General features: G+C 25.0%; 1 protein-coding gene across 3 annotated transcripts in view; it reads right to left on the minus strand.

Moving 5' to 3' along the window:
- The window catches only part of LOC126894953 (5-hydroxytryptamine receptor 1-like), a 136,799-nt gene that overhangs the window by 88,775 nt on the left and 28,381 nt on the right, over positions 1-19,643 (minus strand). Inside the window, exon 2 of one of the 3 annotated variants that reach the window (XM_050666331.1) lies at positions 8,325-8,424. The exons of the other annotated variants lie outside the window; for them this stretch is intronic. The gene's annotated coding sequence lies outside the window, so the exon portion shown is untranslated. The remainder of the gene's footprint in view (positions 1-8,324; positions 8,425-19,643) is intronic. 3 annotated transcript variants of the gene reach the window in all.

A 19,643-nucleotide genomic window follows, 5' to 3' on the forward strand; every position in this document is an offset into this window, starting at 1 on the left:
TATGACTAATACATTTTCCATGTTTTCACAAAAGTGACATTTTCACTTAATATAATTTGATTTTCAAATGTTGATAAGAAGCACTCTAAAAATATGGATAAACGGATATTATAATTTTAGTTTCTGAAAAATGAAAGTTTCTTTATTTTTTTAAATAAAATGTTTATACATATTATTATTTGACAAACTTCTATTTGCTCTTTATACATACACTAAATTATTAAGAGCTTCATTATTTTTAATTGTTTTAAATTCCACGCCTTCTATGATATATTGTTAAAATTCATGTAACGTCTTATTCATAAATAAAAATGAAATTATTTTACGGTGCGTTTTAAATAATTTGTTATTTATTTATACTTTAATTGCCTTATGGATTACTAAAAATAATTTAGCTTTTTATGGTCCAAAGTAAATTTTTAATTTGATTTTAAAACGTAAAGCTTTTAAGGTATGACATAAAGTCCAAGCTATAATAATTATTGTGGCATAATCGTTGTAGAAGTATTTTTTTAGTTAAGGATTCGCTAAGCGTCAGAATTGGACGCAGTAAGGTGTCTTTACTACAAAAAGACCAGTTCGGCGCGAAAGATTTTTTTATGTTTATCTCATTAAAGCGCGTTGTTGAGAATTTCTGATTCATCTATAGTTGATGTTTATTAATTTTTTAACGTTCTGAAACGGATGGTTACTCTTTCGTTTGAGAGAGGGATATCGACTTAAATTACTACACTAATCGCTCGCCAAGCAAGCGGAGTCACCTGTAACTGTGTGACGAATTAATGACGACAGTGCGTGTTAAGTTACACCGCCTAATCAACTCGGTTATATCGTTCCTCTAAGCAAAGGCATTATAATTTAATCAAATTCCTTATGCAAAAATAAATTTAAAAAATGTTTAAATACTTAAAAATAAAAGTTTACACTTATAAAAATTTTTTTTATTATTTATTTGATATTACTTAAAATATATATATATTCTCAGTTATTTTTCTACGAAAAATTTCTCTAAATAATTAATCGATTATTTAATAAATGAAAATGGTCAGTTTTACATCCTTCTATTTCCCGAACTTAACATGCTACAGAGGGTGATGGGCCTCTTCCACATGTTCAGTAGTTAAATATGGTTCTTGACTAGGCCAATGATGGATGGAACGGATATTATGGTCGGGTTGGATCAGAGACCAAACACCACCAATGAGAAAATCACAAGAAAAATATCATTGGTACCTTGGAAATCGAATGTTCGTACGATAAAACATATGTTTCTACCCACTAGACTAGGCCGACCCCTTATGGTTTACTTAATACAATGTTTAAATTATAAAAAATTCTATTGTTTACATAAAACAATAGAAAATTGTTAGTACTTTTTAAGAATAGGTAATGTTATTATATGTGTCAGTGGCGTAGTCAGGGTTTTTTCTGGAGAAGAGTGGCCAGATAAGCATTTTTTTTATGGATTATCAGCCCATTAAGGGTCATAGCGACTTTTCCCAAAGAAGGAGGTTTCTTAACCATTTATACTCCGGGACGGGTGGTTAGTTCGTCTCTGGAAAGAGGGATGGCGACTCCAATTACCGAACTGATCTCTCGTTCGGCAAATGAAGCCGCCGGTGACCGAGTTTCGAACCCGAGGCATTGTGCGTCAAATACTACAGCGTTCCCGACTCGGCCACACCGTCATTTCATCATATAATTTTAATATTAATAATTAGCTAATAAGAGGACTATTGCCTTTCAAGCGTTTACAAGTTACAAATTAGTCTATAATTATTTACAATATGTTAATTGCCTAATTTAATTACTGATGCAATAAAAGATATTTACGAATATCAGAAAAATAGCTCAGACTCAATGATTTATTGAAAATGATACCTAATAGTCTAATTAGTGCTTTGTCACAAAATTTAAAAGAAACATTGTCAGGTTTTACGATGTAGTTCAGTACCCGAATGCACGTCTAAATTATTTAAAAATCATAAATTTCATTGTAATATATGATTAATGAACATGAATATTATTTATTGAAACAACATTTGAAAAATGATTCCTCTCGTTAGAGTTTAGACGAGTATAGTTTTTATAATATTATTAGCTACCTGTAGAAAAACATTACTTAGAATGATCAGTTTACAATGATGTTCTAGTGTAAATAACTTACAAAAAGTAGAATAAGAAAACTTAACAACTCTTAACATGTAATAACCCTTTAAAATCTAACCAATAATTAAGTCAATGCTTTAAATTATATTACTAAATATTAATAAATTAATCGTTTAGTACGTAATACGTAATTATTGACGATTATTTCATTTTTATAAATCGACAATTAAAAATATAAAGTAACCCAACCAGTTAATGAACAGTTAAAACGTTTTCATCATATCAATTCTGACACTGTTCTGCGTCACTTAGTGATACACGGAGCCCCGCGACCCGCACCACCTTTAACAACCGTCGCCCAACTACGTGCATATGGTAGTTTGACGACCAACACCGCGCGTCATACGCCACGATACAAAGGCCAGCAAGTGCCGGACAGCCGACGACGACCCACCGCAGATAGCCGTTGAGTCTTCTTCACGTCGTCGAAGTGACAACGTCCAGGATGTACGCCACCGGATACGGACGTGTCGCACGACCGGATGGGACGAACCAAAACCACACCAGCGCACCGTCGCTTTCAACGCTGTTAACGTCCGATGATCGTACCGCATCGTCGACGCCAGTGAAAGTTTCACTATATTTGAAGAATATTACTAATCGCATTCATCTTGTCGGGCTTTTTTTTTTTTAATAATCTATTATTGTACATTAATAATAACGTTCTTTACCATATAAACCAATATCGACTATATTATTGCAACGTGAGTCGGGTGGATATCTTTATTATTTTACACTTTACTATCATCACACTCATACAGTTAATAACTATTTTTTCTAAAAAATTCTCGTGGTCCTCAGCAATTCATAATTGCATGGCCCTGTGACAGGAGCGAGAAGATTGAGATGAAAAGTATCCCTACTAAAAATGATTACATAGTTAAGATATAATATTATTTTGTTTAGAGGGGGTAATAAAAAGTTTTCTTTCTAACCTCCCCTCACCCCCAAAAAAAATTAAAACTAACTAGTCTACTGCTATGTTAAAATGCAAATTACAATTTTAAATAAACTACAAATTTGAAGAAAAAAATTTTTAAATACATAAAAATTACAAAAATACAAATTATTGTGAAATTTAACAGTTTCGCATCGAAGTGTTTTTTTATAATAGTGTTGTTAATCACTGTGCATCCAACCAACTATGCTGCGCCCCACTTTTCTATATTTTTTAACATGTTTTGAACTTTTTTCTGTCGTAATAAATACATTTGAAAAACGCTCTACATTAGAGTGATATTTTTTTGTGCATAACATAACTCACATCGAATTTCAAGTTGAGTAATCGTTAATATATTATGTTGTCAGATATTATCCCTCAAAAACTACACTATATTTTATAATAATAATGAATGAAAATTCCTCGTTTTACACAAGTGGCATACTTCTGCACTAAATATTTCCAAACAATTACCAAATATTCAATGTCAAACTATGTGTCTAGTTTTAAACTACTTCAATAGTTATTCCACCTTAATTAAGAAAATTAAGAAAATATAATAATTTATGTTAATTATTTTTCAAAACACCACCAAAAAATAATATGATTCCGTGATTTTTTTGGGGTTTTTGATGTAAAAAAATTCGGAATAAAATCAATAGTGTGTCAGTATAAATAAATAGAAAAAAAATGAATAGTACAGTATTTTTTTCATCGTCTGGGAAGTACATACTAAAGTGTTATAAAATGAAAAGATTTCACACATAACGATGAACCTTATAAGATATTAAAAAAAGGGAATACATAGCAACCCATACTTATTATACCCTTCTTTATATTCACGCTTTTTTCATGCTTTTTTTTCCTTACCAATACTGAGTTCTTATCCATTTAATTATACTAGTTACATACATGAAGTATTTAAATTAATTTTAACTACAAAGTCTTCTTTTATGCGTCCTAAATAGTTTATTTGCGTAAAAATCTCTCAGAACAATTAACAATAACAGAATAATTTATTTTACCAGTATCATTTAATCAAATAATTATGATTTTTAGTTTATTAAATGTTTCAATTGAAATATTTTTATAGGCCTTAATTCAAGATTTTCATGCTAATTTCAAGCATTTAGTTGAACTCTAGTAGCACAGAGCAGTACCAGGGAAGGATTTTGGAATACCTAAATGGGTAGTTAGGCAGTTACAGGAAATTCTAAATTAATGTCCTTGATTCCTAAAGGATTTCGACGGGTAGTTTTAGGAAAGCTTAATGTTCTCCCATTTTGCTTTCATTTTAATTTTATTAAAGATGTATTGGGAATATTTTAATATGCCTGATAACAGCCCATTTTATATTTTTCAGTGATGGGTAACAGAAAGTCTTAAATCTTCTTATTTACTGCCCATACCTAACTTTCTGGATATCAGGAACTTTTGAAAGCAATGCAATTCTATCAGTAAATATTGACTAATAATATAAAAAAATAGATCAAATTATGCTTAATATTCAAGTGGAATTTAGTAGATTTCCTTAAAAGAAAATTTATTTCTTTAGTCTTTTTAGTACTGAAAATATTAAATACTTCACATGATTGTAAGAATGATAAACTAAAATACACATACTCAAAAAGTTTTATTTTCAACCTTCTGACATTGTTGATATTAAAAGAACTATTTTTAAACGATTCAAAGTAAGTGAGAAGTAAGGAATTTATTGAAAAATGTTTATTTGGGCTTATCCGAAAAGACGTGATAACAGTTTTAGGACTCCTAAAAATTCAAACTATTCAAAAAGTAAAACTCAGAAAGGATTTTTTTCCTCTATAATAACATTTATAAAACTCACTTCAGTAGCTCATTAAATTAAAGTATAATAATCAGCTACTAATATTATAAAATATAAGAATATTGATCATAAACAAAAATAATGAATTTTTCTGCTTTAGACAGTTGACAAATTACAAGTACAGATTTGTTAAGTTAATCATGTTGAATCGCTAACAAAATTATGACTGAACCATGAAAAAAAGTAATTTTAAAATAAGTTAACTACTGGTATTGTATTATATGTATTGTTAACGGTCACGGCCTTTATTTAGTTATATTGGTCTTCACGGTTTAGACTACACCAGTAAACGAGCAACAAGTAATGACTTTACATGCATTGATGTTATATTTTTAAGAAAATTCTCGCAGAAAGATAATTTTTCATATTCTAGTGAACAAAATAAGTAGGTTAACATTGTATTGACAAAAAAAAAATTTTATATAAAATAACTTACATTTTTTTAAATATCTAATTTTTTTAATTATTACATAGTACATAAAAATGTATAAATAGTGTCAAGGCTAAGGCGTTTAGTAGCTTATTTCCCCTAATTCAAAAATGAGCTGTCCCTTTTATAAAAAATAACTTAATTATTTTATTGATTTTAATATATACCAATTATAAATAAATAATATGTGAGTATTAATTTAAGTATACTATCTTTCATTATTATGGTTAAGATTTTAACATTCATAAAACGAGGGGTAGGTGGACGATGGTGCATCTAAGGCAAACTCGCAAAATATTAAACAATTGAAACTAAATATTTTTTTATATTTTAAAATAATAATAAATTTATCAATTACAAATAATTTTATTAATTTTTTATCAAACATTAAAGAATTAAGTAAAATTTAATATTTAATAAAAATGAATAATAATACTTTTACAACTACAATAAAAATAATTTTTCAAAATATTATTTGTTGATACATTAAATTATCACTTAATGTTAATTTATATATTAATATATCCAATAAATATGTTTTAAGCTACCTTTATTTTTAATTTTAATAATTTATTTTTGTGAAAGAATTTTTTCATCTGTAAAAACAATGTTCAACTATATGTTAAATTATAGTCTGTTACAGACTTAAGTGTCATTTTGGGCGGCATGAAGGGCAGTTGCCCGTTTTGTTTGTATCGTCTGTACATTGTCGCCAAGTTTGCTCATTAAGCAAACTTGGTTTAGTACATAAACTTCAATCATATTTTTATGACTAAAATTGCTTTTCTATTAGCATTGCTTAATGCAAACATGACCAATTTCTATTTAAGTACTTACTCAGTACTCATTTAGGAATTATGGGATAGATGAGAAGGAAAGAACTTAGAAGAAAATAAAAAAGGTTCAAATCTCCTCAAGGGATTCATTTAGAATTGCGGCAAAATCTTTTTATGCTTCATTCAAGCTGGCCAAGTATTAAGCGATACGAAAAAAGGAGTAATATTGCTCATAAAAATAGGATTGAAGTTTATAAACTAAAAGAAAGAGCAAACTTGGCCACAATGTAAATATCATTACATTGATAAGCGATTTTTGTATTGAGGGAAGGTAGTTAGAACTTGGCCCTTTTCAAAGTTAGATATTTATTGAGGACTTATTCAAATTATATTTAATTATTGAATTATATTTAAAAAATATAATTGATATAACAAAAAAAAAATCTATGTTTATTTAAAAATTTTTTTTTTTTTTACAACCAAAATTTTTTTGCTTGATTAATACCAATTAGATTAGTATATCCTGTGAAATTTGTAAGTGCAATGGTTTCTTGTTGCCTTCTGCACTGGGAACATAATGTTTTTTTTTGTAAGACCCACCTTACTTCTCGCACTTAAGTATTTATAATTTTATATAACCAAGAGGTATAAATATTTAATTCCAGTGGCCAATTAAAATTACTTAGATTTAATGCGTGATAGTTTACAAATTAGTTATGCTAAGTAAATATATGAATATTTGCAGATTAAATGATTAAACTAAATAATTAGATATACACAATTTGCATATATGATATTAATAACTATGTGTAAGTCCAAAAATATGTATTTGATAAATTTCGAAAGTGTTATAAAATTTGTAAGTCAGTGTATCATAAAGTCAACTTGAAGGTCAGATATCAATGTTAACAACATTACCCAGGGAGAGCAAATTTCTACTTTATCCCATAAATCGAAAAATATGATCGTGTCTTCAAATGTATAAAAGACAAATTGTTATTTATGGAAGTTTTTTTACAGCATTAAGTGCTTCATAAATATCAATAAACAATAAGTAATCTTATCAAATAGTTTACAAATGTTAATACTTATACCATATTTAGTTGTAACTTATAACGATTATAACGATGTATTTCATTGATTATTTTTGTTTTTAAATATTGTGTGATAATTTAATTGAATTATAATAATCGGTCAATTAGTAAATGTACTTTATAAGTTTGAACTTAAATAGACAAACATGTCAAAAATTAATGAAATATTAAAGACATAATTGGTCTATTCAAAATATTTTATTATGTAATCAGAAATGAGAATTAAACGCGAAGAGTTGTTTACTGTTAAACCTCTAAAGTCGTTTGGAACGAATTTCCGGATCAGAATTGGAGTTCAGAACCGCATTATTTCTTCATCCATTATAAAAGTGTGTTATAAAAAGACTACTTTTGTATCATCCCATATTATTTTTCAATATTTTTTTTTTTAATATTGGCATACCTACTTGAGAATTGATTGCTGTACATCTAGAATTCATAGCCAATTAATTATAAAAGTATTTTAATTTATTTATCGTAACATGTTATTCGTTGGGACTAATTGAAACATAATAAAATGAAACTTCATACTCTTTTTTAAAAAATATATTTTATATTTCAAATAATAATAAATTTGTATATTGTTAAATAATTAAGATTTTCGAACTTTTTTATAAGCTATTTCCTAATAAACGTAATAATTATATAATTTTTACATACTCAAGGCAGAGTTGTTAATCACTTTTTTAAGAACTATGAGTATTAATAAATTGTTTTAATTGAAAAAAAATCAAGTCAGCCATAGAATAGATTATCTAACCAAAAGACTTCTTAAAATAAACTGCTTGTTAAATACATAAATAGTTTAATAATTCCAAATAGTTCCAATTTTTTTCTTCGACTATAACATCTATAAAACAGAAATTCCTTTGACAATTATGGAAATTATTCTTTATTTAATTAGAACTATATTAATATGAAATATTTTGTCCAAATATAATTGCTTTTCAAATTATTCTTTTCATCTTTAAACTATTTTAATCAAAATTTAATTAATATAAAAAATAAATTCTATTATACTTTTCTATACTACTAAAAATAAAATACAATAATAAAATATTAAAATTACCTGTATTTAATAACATTTGGTATAAAATTTCATTTAAGTCTTTTATGATTTTTACTTATTCAACATTTTAAAATATATCATTTAATGAATTGATTCTGACCTAAAACAAATACAAATATTTCATTAAAACTTTTAATATAATATCATACAAATATACGACTAATTAAATATGAACAATCAAACCTAATAAGGTTTGATGTTAATTAATTAATACTTAAAATGGGATATGTAGTGAACTTTTATATTCTAATACGGTTTAAAAAATATAAAACATTAAAATTATATCTATGTTTATTAAAAATAAATAAAAACACGTATTTATAAATATTTTTAATTTTAATAAGCAATTTTTTTTTAAATAATAAACTATTTATATGATCATCAAAAAAAATATTCAAGTGTTTTTAATAAACATCATAATGATTGGCAGATTGATATTTAGTTGTTTGAGCTTTCCTTGTCAAACAATGCACTAAATACCTGAAACTGGAAAAAAATCAATGAACTATGTTATTGTTACAGATAAAATAATTTTTCAATAGAACTAAAAGCTATATAACCTGTATGGCTTCCTTCTGGAAAACCATTTTGAAGTTTTATGACGAGTATTCAAAAAAATGAGGAGTATAAAAAATTGTTATCCACAGAAAAAAACTATTCAATAATATTTATTTTATTAGCTGTAAATATTTTCAATTCTATACAAATTAAACTTAAACATAAAAATATTTTAAAAGAATATATAAAGTTTCTTTTTGCAACGTAATATTTTATTATTTTAGTTCTAATAATAGCATTAAGAGATATATTCAAGGAAAAATGTTTTTTTTTGGTTATTAATATAAAATATATTAATATCACAATAATAATTCGTTTTACTTTATAAATAAAGTAGTTTGATAGCACATGAAGAAAACAACCCATGAAAGATTTGTGAAATATTACTAAATATTATTATTATATTGAAAATAATTTTGCTCGTTATTTTATTTAAATAATTTGTTATTTAAAGGCTGATTTCATATATTCATTATAATGTTTATGAATAATTTAATTATATAAATTCCTGTCATAAATTTCACAGAATTACTCAAATTGAAAAATAATTGTTTTTAAATATTATTCTTCATTAAAACACTTTATATAAAAGTAAAATCAATGAAATATTTGAATGATAATGATAAAAACTTTATTTGCATATCACATAATTTTCCAACAAAGAAAATAATATACAATGTTTCATATTTATTTTATTTTGAATTAAACTTCATTTAAGTCTTAATTTAAATGCACAAATTCTTTGTAGTTTAAATTATTCTTCAATGCTTGAAAAATATTACGTGTATTCTTATGTGATTTCGTACATTTTTTAACGTTTTCTTCTGAAGTTTAATTTTACATTTACTTATCATAGAAAAGCAAATTATTAACATTGTCCATAAGTAATTTAATAAAGAACTCGAACATAAAGTATTACTCAAGATAAATTCATTAATCTAATGCATTAAATTTAGCTTATTTGCAAATTTTCTCACGTGTTTCATGTATTATATATGAAAAACTTCGCAAAGTAAAACATTCATAAACATAGATAACTTAGAGACTAAAAAGTATACGGAAACGCTTAATTACTTTATCATTCTTGAATCATAAATTACTCATATAAAATGTATCTCTAAAGAAGAAAGTCCAAAGTTTTTGTATCCTCCGTGAATTCATAATGGAAATTATTCGTTTTTGTTTAATAAGTTTACGCGAAATGAAGAATATCATTTTCTCTCATGAACTAAATCAATAGTTTGACTATTTCAGTTCGACAAAGGTTTATTTGTGATAACTCAGAAATTCGGATCTTGATTTTGAATTTTACGTTCATTTCTGGTAGTCTTAAATATTTAACACTGTCGTGGTTTTCCGTGGAGCTTTAAATTTAAACAGAAAATCCTGAGGGGTAATTCTCCTTTAAAAATACCTCTTTAGACATTTATTATGCATAGACTACATAGATAAAATATACTGAAGCATATTATATTTATGATTTATCCTACAAGAAATATCACCTGTTTTGAAGTTGTTGCGATATACTATAACTTCTTGGAGTAATAAAATTTGTTTATATATTATGGGAAATATTTATGGGAACACAGAGTAAAACGATACTTCAAAAACAATGAGTAATTTATATTTTCAAAAAAAATTGATTGAAATATTATTATGTCAAATGTTTTACTTTGCTATTTTAACATTTTAAAAAACTCATTAATTTATGATTAAAAAAACTAATTTTAATTTTTGTAAATATTAGAATTACTTTATTCAAAAAACTCTACAACATTATGTATTGTTAAATGGTTTTTTTTCATACTTTTTGAGGATAAAAATCTTAAATTTAATTTTCTTAGATGGGAACTCCTATTTTTAATTTAATTATAAAATATATAAAAAATTACAAATACTTTTGTTCTTATGAATGTTTTATTGCTCAATAGTTCATATGTTACAGCGTGTAAAGTTCAGTAGTTTGAGAACTTTGTTCAAATTGTTAATTTTCTCACATAAACTAGTATTTATTAATTAAGGTGTAATCCATCATATAAAAATCTAATCTTTAATTATTCATATTTATTTATAGTCGTATACAAATTTGTATTTAATACTATCTTTCTTTCTGGTGAGTGTATAAATTTTTTATTGTTAACCCCATTATGAAATAAATTTATAGTCTGTTGAAACAGATTTTTGTTGTCTTTGGTATTATGAAAACCAAACGAATGATGAATTTTTATTTCAAATCCAAATTTTTAAGCCATTTTAAAACGGAAAAAAAATAATAAGAACAAAAATATTTGTAATTTTTTTATGTATCATACAATCGATTTAAAAATATGGGTTTTCAATTAAGATAGTTAAAGTTAAAGATATTATCCCCAAATGAAAAATATAGTAATTATCCACATATTATTTATTTATTTATTATAAACATTTGTATGCAGAGAACCTTTAAAACATACAGAAAAGTGTTCAGTATGTAAGGAAACAGGTTAATTTTTATAAACAATGAGAACAATAAAAACCCTTTTCCTTACTTACTGGAGACCCTGTGTAATACAACTCATACATTTGTAGTATCATAATATTAGAGAACATATCTAATCATAACAATAAAACAATGAAACTGAATGTAATAAAATTTCATTGTAAATAAATTAAAAGATAAGGTTTCACAAAAAATAATTTTATTATTATTAAACTCAAAATTCTTATACGGTTTTTAATTAGAAAAGGGATATTTTTTATGTTATAATTATAACACATGGTTTCAAAATAAACCTAATGATGAACTACAAGAATTGATTTTGGAAGTTAAGCATTCAAATATAAACGCAATGTAATTGTGATAATTACATTCAGTGTAGTGATTATACTGAATGTTTCATTTTCAATTGTCAATAACCAATTGATAATTTTTACATTTGACGTACAGGTAAAACTGGTACTTCAATAAACCTTTTAAAAGTTTTCTTTAACTATTTTATATTAATATTTTAAGCATTTTTAAATTTACTCGAACCTGAAAATATATTCATAATGTAAGATATAAGTTAACTTTATACATCCTTAAACAATTTACAAAGCGTAATTAAGGAAAAATAATTTATACGATGACTCAATTCGAGAAAAATTCGGTATTTAAACACTTAAGTTTTATATTTCTCCATGATCAAGAGGTAGGTTTTTCACGAGCTAACATACAATTAGATATTAGCTGATAAGTGAATATTGTTTAATGTTTTAGATTACTCACAACAAATAGTACATCCCTAACCTTGAAAAAACCGAAATTTAAAACTCTCATTAACATATTTCAAAGGTTTAATTTAAGCGATTATTCTTAGTTATAAACTTATCCCTGAAGTTTATATTTTAAGCAAATAGCATTGAGTAGGATTTTATAAAATTATAATTAGATATTTATTTATTACACTTTAAGTATTGAGATACTTCATTAAGCAGTCCAATTCTAATTAGCCAATGACATAATTTGAAATGAAGTTAGCCTCAATTTCCGTAACACTGTTTATTGTCGTTTAAGTTTTCGAAATTTGAGAGATTACGATAAGAAGACGACGGGGTTGAATCGGATATTAATAGGATGTCAAATGGAACAAAAACGAAAGGGTCTTGACGGGAACTCAAAAGTAACCATTGACCGAATGGACGTAATAGCATTTTTTTATTCACCAAATAAAAGAAAATGTCTGCAATCGACAACGCACAAGTTTTTATTCAAATTGCAAACTAACGTTTTATAATCGTTTTGTAGACTTAGCTTGCTAAAGTCGATTAATTTGATTAGATGATATATTAGAGATGCTGTCAGGTTTGACAGCAGGACTTAGAACTTCAGGCATATACATATGCATATGTTTTAGGAAAGCGCGTATTGATGTTATTGTCTGATACAAATTCGTTTCACAATACCTTTATTTTATTTTGCATATTTTATTATGTTTTACCTAAATTACATATTTTAGGATTTAAAAAAAATATTTTTGTAAATTTAACAAAAAAAAAAAACAGGTTCAATAAAAATAGCCTTTTCAGTATCTTTCGTATAAAATATTATTGTTAATTACGTGCAACTAACTTTTTTAGTCATTTTATATTGTTTATATTGTCATGATGACAATATAATTATTTTTATTTTCAAAATACAATTTATACCTTATAACAGCTTTATATTCTACTATATATGGTAAAGTTTTGAATAATATCATTATCTAATATCTATAATTAGTCACACATTATAATTATTACTGCTTGGCTTTACTTCATCATAAAACTATTTGGAAACATCAAAGACTATTTGGCTTTATTGGAACCATACGTTGACGATATATATTCTATAATGCTATTTCCTAGAAATTTAATCTTATCTTGACTATTTTTATTTAATTGTGACGTTACTTTTTAAATTCCTTTCGAACATACGTGAACCGTAATAGAAATTCTATAATCAGTTTCATTGCTGACCAACGTGCGCTCGAGTTTTATAAAGATTATTGGTTTTTTTATTAATTTTTTTTAAATGCAATGCTTAATTATAAGCACCTAAAATCTCTTATTTTGGAATTTGGTAAAGATATTTTTTTGTCAGTAATAATATTTTATTTAGAAATTAGCCAAATAAAAGTTGATTTTTAAAGATAACATATTACACGATATATTACAATAGAGAAACATCGTTAAATTATAAAACATAAAAGGAATGAAAATAAAAAAGCTGCCAACAATTGTTACTCTGTCTTTGAAAAAGTCAATTTTTAACATTAATTTATGTCAATTTATTAATTTATTATTACCATGTCATTATTTATTATGTATGTCAGCAAGTATTCCATTGAAAAAATGACATAATATAGTGTTTTGTATNCATTAATTTATGTCAATTTATTAATTTATTATTACCATGTCATTATTTATTATGTATGTCAGCAAGTATTCCATTGAAAAAATTACATAATATAGTGTTTTGTATTTTTTTTAAACTCTACATACAAATAGATATATCTTCTGAATCGACACCTAAAAATAAAACGTTGATGACTGCTATCGAGAAATAATTAAAAATATTAAGCAACTTGTATATTCAACAAAAATTATGGGTATTGGTGGATAAAATTACAGTCACGAGGAATTCTATATTGTAAATGCTACTATAGATACTCTAGAAGAGAATAATTAAGTTGAAATATATTTTCTTAATATTGAAACATTAGAAAAAATTAACCATTCTATTGTGGGGAAATTTTTTGACAAGTCGTCTAATACAATCCAAAATGATGAGGACTTATTATTTTTATCAAATGCTGCACCAAAAAAAGTACAATGTAAGAAATTAGTTAATGTTTTTTATTAAAAAGTAATATAAGTAACATTCGCTGTACACGAACCGTATAGAATTTTTGAAGAAGCACAAGACCACGTACATTTTAATACTTATCAAATTAACCAAATTTGATAACTTTTGTAGACAAAATTATTTCTAATGTAACAAAATATGCCAAAAAAGCATGCATGTGTTATCAGCTTCATAGGATTGAAACCTCAGAAATTATATTACTAACAAACTCTGTAATCACTTATTGATGCATTTAAATATTCTCTATCATTTACTGATGCAAAAATTACTAAAAAATTGTGAATTTGTCAATATATTAGATTTAAAAGAGACTTTGAGCATTAAAATTACTTTAAAAAATGTATCAAAATAATTTGATCTACTGAATGATTCTTTGAACGTTAACCCCTTAAGTTCTCTTAAAATAAAAAAAATATTTTTGATATATTTTAGTTTTATATATTTCTTGATTTATCAGCTATTAATTGGATTTTAACACCATCCCTTATAACCCATAGAAGAGTCAACTGATTTTTTTTAAATACTAATATATATATTTAACTAGCTTATAAACAAAACATAATCTAATTAAGAAATGATCGGTTGAAAACATCATTGATAATATTATTTTGGAAGTTATTAACATTTTAAAATATAGACTGGAAGTGAGTCACGAGTTTAACAATGTTTGTAAATAGACATTACTCGATATCAAATTAATACAAAGTTTTTGAAAATAAATTTAAATTTAATTTAATTAATTAATATAAAGTTGCACCTTTTATTTTAGTAGATGTGGAAAAATCATTCTAGCTTTTAAAAAAATGTTGAATTACAAACCTTTTACTTCAGCGTAATTCAAATAAATAAATCAATTTTTTTTTTTTAATTTAACTTCCTAAATATCACAGAGTATAATGATTTTTAACGCAGTAAAAATTAAAACAAAAAATACAGAGATACAGAACAAAAATCTATTTATGTAAATTAAATAAATTAACCTTTTTTTATTAAAACAAAAATACTTTTTTTCGTTGTAATATAAATATATTATTAGTGAAAAATAATATACATGTATTTTTTCCATAATTTTGCATATTTCATCATTTCTTAGCGGATTTTTAAGTGCATATCTTGGTAAATTAATTACTTGATAAAAGCAATAGGTTTAAATATAAAAATAGTGAAATTTGGACTACTATGATACTATCATCAGTAAATTATTGTAACATATAAAAGGTGTTTATCGAATTACATTAAGTATCTATAGAATGTAAAATTTTTTAGGAAGATCTTTGGAAAAAACCTTGTTAATCCCGCATCTAACGAATTTTGCTATAAACGTTGAAATGAGATTCAGTAAGGAGATTAAAATAAGTAAGAACTTCATTTTATTTCTTTGTTTCCTGATAAACTATTTTGGAAAGCATCATTTCTGAAAATTCGTAATGCAATGAACACTCAAATTGTAACGAAAACAAGAATAAAGATTGAGTAAATGATTAATTTATTTTAAAATTCTAAATGAAAATAATTATAACTATTTATATTGATTATATAAATCATTATATTGTATTATTTATAATTAATTATATTATTTATATTAAAATAATTATTATTCGTGGTACTACTAATATACTAGAACTGTTATTTAACCATTTTAATTATAAATAGATACAAATGCGAACATCTAATATAATAATTGAAATATGATTAAAAATGACATGCAAGTATTTATAAAACTTATAGTTTTATTTCTTAACAGAAATATTATTCATATCTTTCTCCTAAAAACTAATATTTTCGATGAAAATTACTTTTTTTATATTTCAGAATTTTTTCAGAATTCATTTGGCAACGTCGAAAACTAAGAAATAGTTATTCTGAAACGTCAATTTGTTTGCCTTTACACTGTATCAAATCATACACGATAATAAATCAAGATAAATAACCACTTAAAAGTTTTAGTTTCCGAAGATACTAAAATAATGCGTATTCATCAAAATGTACATTTAAATAAAGCATGCTACTAATGCAATATTTTACTCGTTTTATTTATTATTCTTTGGTTTTTTCAAAATACCCTAGAGATATTCCCTAAAGTTATTTACATTTTTAGTTTTACAATCATTTAAAACATGTAAACCTATTAAAAATACTGTTTTAGTTCTTTGAATCCTTTAATATTCATTTTGGCCTTAATAATATGTAAATAATGTAACGTACTTAGAGGTTTCATTACTATAGGGAGGTCTTTGATTCCGTTCATAAAAAATTATTTAATCCTTATAAATTTCAACATTCCTGCATTTAAAGACGAAAAACATGCTCTTATAATATATTTTTTTCATTTCATTTTAATAAATTCTTCCATTGCCATTGACTATTTTAAATTCCGTTTTTATTTTATCCGAAGGCAGCACTATTTGCACAATTTTTTTCATTCGATTTATTTGTTTTTAATCTTTATGGAGTGTTACTAAGTGTGCAATTTATCCAGATAGATGTTATTTAAGAGACAAATTTTTATATATTTATTATATTATTAATTTTATTTTGAGAAATTTATAGTTAAATAATTTTATCTTTTATATTAACCTGAACTTATATTTCAAATAGCTTCTAAAGAGAAATATGTGGGTAACCAGTGAAATCAATTCACTTAATAAATCCATTAACTTGTGTTTATTACACGCATAAAGATAATATTTTATGTTTTAACAAAAGAAATAATAATTATTATTATTTATAATACAATGATAAACATAATTGAATTTTTTTAGAGGCTATCCAGTTCATTTAAAAATGTATCTTATCAATTATTCAATGTATTATTTTTTGTAAATGTGTTGTACAAGTGTTTATTTTAAAGTGACATAAACTATTTAGCGATTACAATATAAGTCTCAAGTATAAACCCAATCATTCCGTTTTAGTGCACCTTCTGTTGTAGATAAATCACGTCTATACAGTCAGGCACAAGTATTGATGTATCTAACCGTGACACCTTAATAAATAATTTAGTTGAGAAAAGAAGTGAAAAAATGTAAAGAAGAATGGAGTGGGCTTTTATTGAAGTTTGATTATTTAAGTATTGACAGTTTAAATGTCCAACCTAACGAATCAAACGTAATTAATTGTTTTTTTTTTTTAAGGATGCCCGGTTGCCTTTTTTTTTATTATTTATTTACAACGTTATTTTACTCCATGTAAAGTGGTATCTTCTCGTGATTTCTTATCGTAAGTATTCATCGTGTAACGAGAGTACAAAAATACAATACCTTAGAATGCAATGAAAGAAACCGAAGTACTAATACATTAAGTATTAATTGTACGTACATTTTCCATTTACAGTGTCAAGCATTTAATGTGTAATTATGTAAAATTAGCGCGGTAGTATTTGTAAACTGTTTGTTATTGTCATAAAGGCCAAATAGTTTACGGGAGTGTGCTTTCATAGCTCTTATATAATTAGGAACGTCAGAGACAGATCAAAATACGTTCATGACTCATAGAACAAAAACAGCAGAAAATATTACATTTAATCTACTGAATGAGAACACTATAATTATAGCATAGGGATTAATCCCTACACGTGGCTCTTCACATTATCTTTGCAAAAGTTAATCATAGTCTGGTTCAACGACATACGTGTGAAGCTTAAAAAAACACATCTCCTTTTTTCCATCTCATTCATGTATCCATACATAACCGCAACTTACTTGACGCGGGCGCTATCCTGTGTTTTTGATATCACTATTGTTATTTGTAACATGAAATATGTGAACAAGACTGAAAGGGTATGTCATGTATATGGTCGACCACCATCATATACGTTTTATAAAAGTGATCAAGGTGGAAAAAATGGATTAGATTAAATCCAACCACGCTTAAAGAATATCAATGAACATGTTACCAAAAAACTCGTTTAAATTCCAATCAATATTGGCACTTGCAGGTATTTTAAAGTTGATCTTTGATTTTGTTCATCAACTAATCTGCTAAATATTTGTGTAGTTATAAAATTGTGAAATGTGACAAAATGGTAGTCATTTTTACCATTTCATCGATATTTTATCTGTCAACGATTCTGAGACTGATAATTGAAATTTATTACTTTTTTTGAATAAACAAATATGAATAAACTGCAAAATAATAATTAAAATAAAATATTGAAGTTAAATATCATTTAATATTCCATTAAATGATATTTAAACAAAATTTAAATTAAACTGAAAAGCTTAATGGATATACTTACATTTTACGTTAACTTAATTAATCTTTTGTTCATTTAACGACTAATTAACGTATTTATCGGTATGTTTCGTTAATAACTCTTTTTAAAATAAAATACTAAATACTATGAAAAATTATTTTTATAAAAATATTTGTCTTCGACATATAATTTGTTCAATGAATAATATGTAAAATCTATTTTATAAAGTGCTATTGCTAAACGTCAATATTAATGAATATAATCAATACTATTGATCAACAACTTCTCCGAAACTAGCGAGTCTCGGGTAAGTAACCGGCCGGCTTGTGCTATACAAGTATTCTCGTAAAAATACTATTAATTTATTAACGTTATTTTCTGCAGTAGACATTCAATAAATGACCCATATACTACTATGTACTACTATACTAAAAAAAAAATTTTTAACTCGCACTATCTATAAAACCGATTAAATATCAAATGTATAAATCAAGGGCTACGTCTCCAAAAATTCTGAGACGTTTTTTGTTGCATAAAAAGTAATTTTTAATAAAAAATTAGGAAGAGTAAAATTACATATACCCATTTTGAAAAATGTTTACTACCTTACACTTATGATATTTTTACGAACTTGGTATACCTTAATTCTCTTAGTTAATGAGATTTTGCCAATTTAAATTTTAACTTAAATTATTTAAAAAAATATAGCAGATTAACTTTAACTAATATCTTGTTAACTTAATTTTAAGGTGATCAAAAAAAATAATTAACTTGCCCAGCTTTGCAATTTATTTTTAATTAATTAAAATTCTGTTTTAAATATTGAATTTTAATTGCAACCTCTAATTCAGTTTGTAAACTTTATCTACGAATAATTAATATTAACATATTATATCAACGATTATTTTTAATATATTTCTTTAATTCATTGTATTATAATTATGATTTACATTAACATTTTGCTACCGAATAGTATATAAACTATTTTTTTTGTATTACAATGTTTTTTTTTAATTTGTTTTATAGTTTAGCTAAACAAAAATTTCTAAATTTTGGTTAAAAGTTGTTCTTTTTAATATTAGGCGTGGCTCAGAATTAATTTTACCTTATAAATATCAACGCTTAATTGTTAGCAAAGAGGTTTGAACTTTGATATTAATTATTTTATGAACTTAATAAACTGTTACGCATTTCACCGAAT

The sequence above is a fragment of the Daktulosphaira vitifoliae genome, unplaced genomic scaffold, assembly GCF_025091365.1.
Source record: "Daktulosphaira vitifoliae isolate Bord-2020 unplaced genomic scaffold, ASM2509136v1 Scaffold_1, whole genome shotgun sequence".
NCBI lineage: Eukaryota > Metazoa > Arthropoda > Insecta > Hemiptera > Phylloxeridae > Daktulosphaira > Daktulosphaira vitifoliae.